This window comes from Procambarus clarkii, chromosome 64 (genome assembly GCF_040958095.1).
Source record: "Procambarus clarkii isolate CNS0578487 chromosome 64, FALCON_Pclarkii_2.0, whole genome shotgun sequence".
Lineage (NCBI taxonomy): Eukaryota > Metazoa > Arthropoda > Malacostraca > Decapoda > Cambaridae > Procambarus > Procambarus clarkii.
The window spans coordinates 21,487,444-21,498,326 of NC_091213.1; positions in this window are offsets into that span (position 1 = coordinate 21,487,444).

Genomic DNA, 10,883 nt, shown 5'->3' on the forward strand with positions numbered 1-10,883 from the left:
CTGTCACCCCTTCCCCATTTCCATCATGTCCCCCCTCCCACCTTTCCCCCCGCCCCCTTCATCCCTTACCCTCCCTATCCCTCCTCCCCCCTCACCCCGTATCCTCCATGTCCCCCCTATCTCCTTAACCCACACCCTACCTGTCCCCCCTTCCCTTAAACCCCCCACCCCAAAATCCTCTGAGACCCTGCAAAGCACCTCACAGATCTTCTCACCCACGGAACAGCTTCCCACACCAGCAGAATGCTTGCCAAGAAAGGGACAAGAAAATGAAAAGAAGAAAGTGAGCTTCAAGGCATTGTACACTAACATAGATGGTATTACAAATAAAACAAGTGAACTCGGAGAATGGGGCACTAGAAGAAAACCCAGACATTATAGCACTCACAGGAACAAAGTTAACGAAAACCATAACAAACGCAGTGTTTCCACAGGGCTACTATGTAGTGAGGAAAGAGAGAGAAGGGAGAGGAGGAGGTGGTGTAGCTTTGCTACTAAGAGAAAGTTGGAGTTTCGAAGAGATGGTAATTCAGAACTGTAAAGGTTTCAGTGACTACATATCAGGCACCATAGCAACTGGAGGACAGAAAATTATAGTAGTAGTCATACATAACCCCCCACCGAATGACAGAAGACCCAGACAGGAATATGATAGAAACAACTTGGCCACCATCAATATAATAGAGAGAGCAGCTTCTGTGGCTAGCAGGAACGGATCCAGACTACTAATCATGGGAGACTTCAACCATGGGAAGATAGATTGGGGGAACAGAGACCCGCATGGAGGCCCAGACACATGGAGAGCTAAGCTGCTGGATGTGGCAACAAGAAACTTTCTAAGTCAACACGTCAAGGGACCGACAAGAATGAGAGGAGGGGATGAACCAGCCTTGCTTGATCTGATATTTACCCTAAATGAGTCGGATGTAAGGGAAGTTAAGTTGGAAGCCCCCTTGGGAATGAGTGATCATAGTGTATTGAGCTTTGAGTACCTGGTTGAGCTAGGAATTATCACCCCCAAAAAAGAACTGGGAAACAAAGGGATGGCATACCAAATGGGAAACTATGAGGAGATGAATAAATTCCAGTGGGATATACATTGGGACAAAGAACTCGGAACCAAGTCCGTACAAGACATAATAGACTATGTCACCCAAAAATGTCAGGAGGCTGTAAGCAGGTTTGTCCAAACCCGACAGGAAAAAACAGACAAGCAAAGGAAGAATCCGTGGTTTAATAGGGAATGTATGAAAGCAAAGGGTATGGAGGAACTTCCGTAATAACAGAACACCAGAAAGTAGAGAGAGATACCAGAGAACCAGGAACGAGTATGTTAGTGTGAGAAGAGCAGCTGAGAAAAGGTATGAAAATGATATAGCTAATAAAGCCAAGACCGAATCAAAGCTACTACACAGTCACATCAGGAGGAAGACAACAGTGAAGGAACAGGTGATGAAACTTAGGGTGGGCGAGGACAGGTACACAGAGAATGACAAAGAGGTGTGTGAAGAACTCAACAAAAGGTTCCAGGAGGTCTTTACAATAGAACAGAGAGAAGTCACGGCGCTAGGAGAGGTGGCAGCAAACCAGATGACCTTGGATAGGTTCGAAATTACAAGAGATGAGGTCAAGAAGCACCTATTGGAGCTGGATGTGAGAAAAGCTGTTGGGCCGGACGGAATCTCACCATGGGTATTGAGAGAGTGTGCAGGAGCACTTTGCTTGCCACTCTCCATAGTGTATAGTAGGTCACTGGAAATGGGAGACCTACCAGAAATATGGAAGACTGCTAATGTAGCACCAATATACAAAAAGGGTGACAGACAAGAAGCACTGAACTACAGGCCAGTGTCCTTAACTTGTATACCATGCAAGGTGATGGAGAAGATTGTGAGAAAAAACCTAGTAACACATCTGGAGAGAAGAGACTTCGTGACAACCCATCAACATGGGTTCAGGGAGGGTAAATCTTGCCTTACAGGCTTGATAGAATTCTACGATCAGGTGACAAAGATTAACCAAAAAGAGAAGGATGGGCGGACTGCATTTTTTTGGACTGTCGGAAAGCCTTTGACACAGTACCCCATAAAAGGTTGACGCATAAGCTGGAGAAACAGGCAGGAGTAACTGGTAGGGCGTTCCAGTGGATAAGGGAGTACCTAAGCAATAAGAAGCAGAGAGTTACAGTGAGGGGGTAAGACCTCAGAATGGCGTGAAGTCACCAGTGGAGTCCCACAGGGCTCTGTACTCGGACCTATCCTGTTTCTGATATACATAAATGATCTCCCAGAGGGTATAGACTCATTCCTCTCAATGTTTGCTGACGACGCCAAAATTATGAGAAGGATTAAGACAGAAGAGGACAGCTTGAGGCTTCAAGAAGACCTGGACAAGCTGCAGGAATGGTCGAACAAATGCATGTTTAACCATTTAATTTAACAAATGGAGTTTAACCCAAGCAAATGTAATGTGATAAAGATAGGGGTAGGAAGCAGGAGACCAGATACAAGGTATCATTTGGGATATGAGATACTTCAAGAGTCAGAGAGAGAGAAAGACCTGGGGGTTGATATCACGCCAGACCTGTCCCCTGAAGCTCATATCAAGAGGATAACATCAGCAGCATATGCCAGGATGGCTAACATAAGAACGGCCTTTAGAAACTTGTGTAAGGAATCTTTCAGAACATTATATACCACATATGTCAGACCAATCCTGGAGTATGCGGCTCCAGCATGGAGTCCATATGTAGTCAAGCATAAGACTAAACTGGAAAAGGTTCAAAGGTTTGCCACCAGACTAGTACCCGAGCTGAGAGGTATGAGCTACAAGGAGAGACTACGGAAATTAAACCTCACTTCGTTGGAAGACAGAAGAATTAGGGGGGACATGATCACCACATTCAAGATTCTCAAGGGAATCGACAGGGGTTGTTAAAGACAGGCTATTTAACACAAGGGGCATACGCACTAGGGGACACAGGTGAAAACTGAGTGCCCAAATGAGCCACAGAGATATTAGAAAGAACTTATTTAGTGTCAGAGTGGTTGACAAATGGAATGCATTAGGAAGTAATGTGGTGGAGGCTGACTCCATACACAGTTTCAAGTGTAGATATGATAGAGCCCAATAGGCTCAGAAACCTGTACACCTGTTGATTGACGGTTGAGAGGCGGGACCAAAAAGCCAGAGCTCAATCCCCACAAGCACAACTAGGTGAGTACACACACACACACACACATAACAGGAGATGTGAAGTACTCACATCACCTATTAGATAGGAATAGGATATGAAGTACTTAATGAAACGGAAAGAGAGAAAGATTTAGGAATTGATATCACACCAAACCTGTCTCCTGTAGCCCACATAAAGAGAATTACGTCTGTGGCATATGCGAGGCTGGCTAACATCAGAACAGCCTTCAGGAACCTGTGTAAGGAATCGTTTAGAATCATGTACACCACATACGTAAGACCAATCCTGGAGTATGCGGCCCAAGCATGGAGCCTGTACCTTTTCAAGCACAAGACGAAGCTGGAAAAAGTTCAGAGGTATGCCACTAGACGAGTCCCAGAACTAAGAGGCATGAGTTATGAGGAAAGGCTGCGGGAAATGCACCTTACGACACTGGAAGACGGAAGAGTGAGGGGAGATGTTACGGCCCTACTGGGGCGCAACCGGGTTCTTCTCTGATGGTATTAGAGTTTGGGTATCCGGCCCCAAGTTAGTAGAGGCTTTCAAGGGGTGTGTTCCGTAACGCAAGTTAAATTAAAGGGGGAGGGATACAAATGTTCCAATAAATAAATATATAACAGTTGCACACGGGGGTTATTACTACACGATTATGTACAAGCTAGTCTTCCTCTGAAGACACAGGATGCTCCACGGTGCTCACGCTGGATAGCCCTGGTTCCTTCTTCCGTGGCCCACGATGAATCCTCTATGATTCTCTTGGCGAATCTACCCTGGCCACAGGCCAGCCAAATCACAGTCCCACTGGGTGCTTCTTCGTGGAGGCCTTCAACCACAATCCAGCCCATAGCTGGCAGGTACCGATCAGCTCCGCTGTGTAGGTCACTTCACGACCGATACTAGGGTTGCGAGCCCTAGGCAGGAGCCTCGTGTGATCCCGCTGATCACTCTACTCACTAAGCACCACAGTGGCTAGTCTCTTCCACCAGCCATCCCCGGATAAGGCGATTCCCGACACTGCCACGTCACTGGCAGGCTAATACTCTCAACAGAGTTCGTCCGGGGGTGACTCACAGCTTCTTCAGCAGACTCGTGAAGAGACCTTGGCTGCCTTGGGTAGACTGATCCATCGTCCAATACAGTAGTCCCAGGTCGACTCTGCAATCAGACACGTCATTAGTACTGGGGACGCTCTAGGGAACCTCACTTACAGGCTTAGACACAAACGTCCACCTATTTGCTCCATAGATGGCGTTGCTGTCTAAGCGCCACCTCACCAAAGGTCAGCAGCGGCTATGTTACGAGCTGATTAAGACGGGAATCCAGCACCTGTGGCCAGTATATCCCGTCCTCACTAGATGGCGTCATCCATTTGGAGGGGGTTTCGGGAGCGGACTCACAGATGGCGTTGTCGTCACTGCTTCGTGCTCCGACGATGGACTCGGGTCCGTAACACCTCCCCACCAAAAAGAATTTGGTTTGGGTTTCTATAAAAGAGAAGACAAACCAAATTAATACGTGGGTACAACTCCAAACGGACTCACATAAACTATGAACTGGAGTGGCGAGGATGTCTTGTCCGCAAGACTGTCCTAATGGGAATCTCTGGCACAAAGGAAACTTGAAGATGGTAGGCAATGACCTGCCTGATGTGACTTCCCACACCTTCACAGAGATGTTAATCAGGGGCATAACCATCTCACGTGCCTCGAGTAAGGATCGGTACAGACGCGATCTGGGGTGAATCGACACCTCCCTGTGTCGTGGCACTGTTGATGGCTGGTCACAGACGGCATTTCTTGTACCGGTCCGGTAGTCCTTCAGGGAGACGGGAACCTGGAATACAGGGGTCTGATAATTTAGAGTAACAGCGATTCTTGTTAATTCAGTAATTACAGCATACGCTCCTACTAGCCCCACACCTAGTCCCAACAGAGCTGCTTGTACATCGAAGATGGTGTTCGCTCTGCCACCGTCAGGTCGACCAACGTTCCGCATAACGCTGAATCCAGGTTCGACAATCACGCGGGGAGTGTCAACCAGTCGGAAACAGTTACCCATAATATAATTTCCCATACCTCCTGTATCCACCATCACCTTCCAGGTCCCTTCTTCGACTGCAACACTCACAGTGCAAGTCTCCAATCCCTGGGGTCTCTTCGCGATGCTCATGGGAGCCATCATCTGTTGGGTCGTCCACTGGTCCTTACTGAGAACACAATCGAGAACAAAAAATACCGCTAAGAAACATTTGGCTAACTTAGGGATAAGTTTCATGAGCCTGTAATGTCCATAGCCGGCCATATCCATTAGCCTGGTTTGGACCGAAGAGGGCACTAGAACCTTCGCACATACCTCACATACCTCTGACGTCTGGGTAATCTCTGGCCGGTTCAGTATGCATTGTACTTTGCCATACCGCAAGTACTCATCTGCCTTCACTCCAGATTCTTGGGTATCCGTGGGTGCATGTACACGAGGCCTCTCTTCTCGCTCAGTTGCTTTTGTCACCATAACCTCATGCCACACACCTCATGGTGTGTCGGGAGAAGAATCAGGAGACTCTGCTAGAATGCTGTCAATCTGTTGGTGAGAGGGAGAATTAAACAAGTTATATAGTCTCACGTCTGCCTGTACCTGGGTATTACCATTTCCTGCTGTTGCCTCGGACCTTGCTGTTCCGGCTGACTCGTCCGCAACCTTGAGATGTTTGTTGCTTCAACCTGTCACCAAGTCGTTGGCTAGTATTACGCCAATCCCAGCTATAGGCAAGGTATCAACTACTGCCAACGCACATGTGCCGCTGAAGTAAGGCGAGTCTAGATGTATCAGCACTAAGGGGGCAACGTACCGCGTCCTAGGAAACCCAACCAGGACAACCTTTTGTCTCCCGTCCACTCACTCCCTCGGGTAACGAGTTTCTCACGATCAGGGACTGGGCTGCTCCACTATCTCTGAGCACTACAACTGATCTACCAGTATGATCACTTGATACATACCCGCTTGAAGTGTGAGGGGCAAACAATCTTGGTCCTTCCTGACTAGTCATCAGAGACTGGGTTCCCTTTGGTGGTGTTACACAGCCCATCAGCATCACCTCCCTACGTGGACCGCTACCTCTTCTGCCTCGGCACATAGCAGCGACGTGCCCTTTCTGCCCACAAGTCCAACACACTACATTCCTCCTCGGACTACGGTGTTTCGGCCTGCTAGGACTAGTCCTTCGGGGGCTACTTGGGGGCGTCTTCATAGCGCTTTGTGGGACGGGTCTCTCCTCTTCCTGACGAGGTTTGCCAAACAGACCTGGGTAATTCCTAGGAACATACTTAGTGGAAGACCTATGCGTCAAGATGTATTCTTCAGCCATAGTGGCTGCTGCACTTAAGGTTTCTACTTGTTGTTCCTCTAAGTATGTCTTTAGATCCCCTGCCAGGCAGTCTTTGAAGTCCTCTAACAGTATAAGCTGCTCGAGGTCTTCTTTGGTCTCCACCTTCCGAGAAGCACACCACTCTTGAAAAAGCCGTTCCTTGATGGTCGCAAACTCGGTGAACGTGTGCTCCGAGGTCTTTTTCAGGTTTCTGAACTTCTGCCTGTAAGCCTCAGGTACCAACTGGTAAGCCATGAGCACCACCTTCTTCACCTTGTCGTAATCGCCAGAGTCATCAAGGGACAACGTGGAGTAGGCAATTTGGGCCTTCCCAGTCAAGACGGACTGTATCATGATGGCCCAATTTTCCTTTGGCCATTCCAAAGAGGCTGCAACCTTCTCGAAGGCAGCGAAGAACTTCGACACTTCCTTCTCGTTGAATTTTGGGACCATTTTGATGTTCCTTACCGGATCGAAACTACTTGTTTCCGTTGTTTGCCTCCGACCACCTAATCGCAATACTTCTAACTCGTGTTGTCTCTCTTTTTCCTCTCTGTCTCGTCGTTCTTGCCTGTCTCGCTCTTTTTCTCTTTCTCGTTCTTCTCTTTCTCATTTCTCTTCTCTTTCTCTTTCTCGCTCTCGCTCTTCTTTCCTTTCTTCTAATTCTAAACGCCTCATCTCCATATCTTTATCTTTTATTTCTCGTTCTAATTTCTTCCATTCTATCTCACGATTTATTTCCAAGGCACGCATTTTGACAGAAAGCTTATATTCAGCTCACCTGCATCACTTTCAATGTCACTACCTTTATCTTTCTTTTCAGTGGAAGCTACCACCTCACTTTCCTTTGTACTCTGTGCCTCGCTTTCCTGTTTCTCCCCGGCCTTCAAATGTTTGTGAACCTTTGACAAGATCTCAACACGGGAATCACTGGCACGTATCTTTATCTCTAGATAGGCACTCACTAGTACAAGTTCTTGTTTTCCCAGATATTTCAATCTGGCAAGACAGTCCTCCTTGTTCAGAAAGGCCTGAACATCGTCCAGATCGTCGATGGTCACTTTTTCTGCCATTGTCACTTAATGGTGCAGGAGCACTTAACACACCACTTCACTTTAGCACTTAACACACCGAGCACTGTACTACGCCAATATTGCACTTTATCGCACCTAGCACCGCACTTGCCAATATTACACGTAATCACACCGGGCACCGCACTCTACAATATTGCACTAAATATCAGCGAGCACCGCATAGGACGTACAACATCCAAATAATTATAAACAGGGGGAATTATTTACAGGGGATTGCGCTACATCACCACCCCTGTCAAACATACTTGACAAGGGGTCGGATCCCGCTGGGGATGCCAATTATGTTACGGCCCTACTGGGGCGCAACCGGGTTCTTCTCTGATTGTATTAGAGTTTGGGTATCCGGCCCCAAGTTAGTAGAGGCTTTCAAGGGGTGTGTTCCGTAACGCAAGTTAAATTAAAGGGGGAGGGATACAAATGTTCCAATTTATATATATATATATATTCACCACCACCATAAATAAATATATAACAGTTGCACACGGGGGTTATTACTACACGATTATGTACAAGCTTGTCTTCCTCTGAAGACACAGGATGCTCCACGGTGCTCACGCTGGATAGCCCTGGTTCCTTCTTCCGTGGCCCACGATGAATCCTCTATGATTCTCTTGGCGAATCTACCCTGGCCATAGGCCAGCCAAATCACAGTCCCACTGGGTGTTTCGTCGTGGAGGCCTTCAACCACAATCCAGCCCGTAGCTGGCAGGTACCGGGCCGGTCGGCCGAGCGGACAGCACGCTGGACTTATGATCCTGTGGTCCTGGGTTCGATCCCAGGCGCCGGCGAGAAACAATGGGCAGAGTTTCTTTCACCCAATGTCCCTGTTACCTAGCAGTAAAATAGGTACCTGGGTGTTAGTCAGCTGTTACCGGCTGCTTCCTGGGGGTGGAGGCCTGGTAGAGGATCGGGCCGCGGGGACACTAAAAAGCCCCGAAATCATCTCAAGATAACCTCAAGATCTCAAGAGATACCGATCAGCTCCGCTGTGTAGGTCACTCCACGACCGATACTAGGGTTGCGAGCCCTAGGCAGGAGCCTCGTGTGATCCCGCTGATCACTCTCCTCATTAAGCACCACAGTGGCTAGTCTCTTCCACCAGCCAGCCCCGGATAAGGTGATTCCCGACACTGCCACGTCACTGGCAGGCTAATACTCTCAACAGAGTTCGTCCGGGGGTGACTCACAGCTTCTTCAGCAGACTTGTGAAGAGACCTTGGCTGCCTTGGGTAGACTGATCCATCGTCCAATACAGTAGTCCCAGGTCGACTCTGCAATCAGACACGTCATTAGTACTGGGGACGCTCTAGGGAACCTCACTTACAGGCTTAGACACAAACGTCCACCTATTTGCTCCATAGATGGCGTTGCTGTCTAAGCGCCACCTCACCAGAGGTCAGCAGCGGCTATGTTACGAGCTGATTAAGACGGGAATCCAGCACCTGTGGCCGGTATATCCCGTCCTCACTAGATGGCGTCGTCCATTTGGAGGGGGTTTCGGGAGCGGACTCACAGATAGCGTTGTCGTCACTGCTCCGTGCTCCGACGATGGACTCGGGTCCGTAACAGGAGACATGATCCCTACCTACAAAATCCTCAGGGGAATTGACAGGGTCTATAAGGATAAATTATTCAACACTGGCGGTACACAAACAAGGGGACACAGGTGGAAACTGAGTACCAAATGAGCCACAGGGACGTTAGAAAGAACTTTTTCAGTGTCAGAATAGTTAACAGGTGGAATGCATTAGGCAGAGATGTGGCGGAGGCTGACTCCATACACAGTTTTAAATGTAGATATGATAGAGCTCAGTAGGCTCAGGAACCTGTACACCTGTTGATTGACGGTTGAGAGGCGGGACCAAAGAGCCAGAGCTCAACCCCCGCAAGCACAACTAGGTGAGTACACACCAAACACACACACACACCAAACACACGCACACACCAAACACACACACACACCAAACACACACACACACACAAACACACACACACACACACACACACACACACACACACACACACACACACACACACACACACACACACACACACACACACACACACACCAAACACACACACACCAAACACACACACACACATATTCCAAACAAACACAAACACACACACACACACACACACACAACAAACATACAAACACAACCAGTATGCTGCACACACACAAACAGACAATCACTGAAACAAACAAAACAAACATACACAACACATACTAACATACCAAACACACACACAAACATAAAAAACACACACACACAAACATTCCAAACACATATAAACACAGACAAACACACATACCGAACACACAAATATGGCAAACAAACAAAAACATAAACACATACACAAACACACCAAACACATATAAACACAGACAAACACACATACCAAAAACTCAAATATGGCAACCAAACAAAAACATTCCAAACACTCACACATATACTAAACACACACACAACACACACATAAACACCCCAACCACACTCAAACACATCAAATACAAACACTTTAGTAATGCTTATACTTATCAGTACTTTCCACACACACACTCACACACAAGAGCCAGAGCTCAACCCCTGCAAGCACAACTAGGTAAGTACACACACACGCACTTTATATGTATTTTATACGTTTAAACGATGACCTTATATAAAAAGTTACAGTGTCACCTTTATGATACCAAACGAAAACGCCAGAAAAAGTTTTGTGTTTACTGGGCAGTGACAAAGACAAACCTCACCAACAAAATACTCCATATCCCTGAAAGCCCTTCTATCCAATGTAAGGACACTTCAGTGCATAGAACATGCATTTTGGTCATAGCTATACATGTATATCGATGCAGACCGACTTGCTATAAATGGACTACTGACAACTCTAATCTTAATGGATCGGTGTTCACTACCGCCAAAATTAGGCTGTAATCGTAGCCTATTAGATTGAATGTCCTACTTTTTCAATCAAACATCGAAGATCCACCCAGCTTCCAATTATCGTATTCATGGATGGGAGCCCTGAGACATTGCATTGGAAGTCTTTATCGCTGGCAAAGTCCCCCTTTTAGAGTACTTAGCAAGTTTACCATTATTTCCACTGGTCCAGCAACTAATTTGCTGAATTATTTTTCTTTTTGTTATTTTAATTTCAATAGTATTTTTTGGCAATATGATATTAGTTTTACCTCGCTTTCTCATTAAGTGCCTCTTGCAGGAGA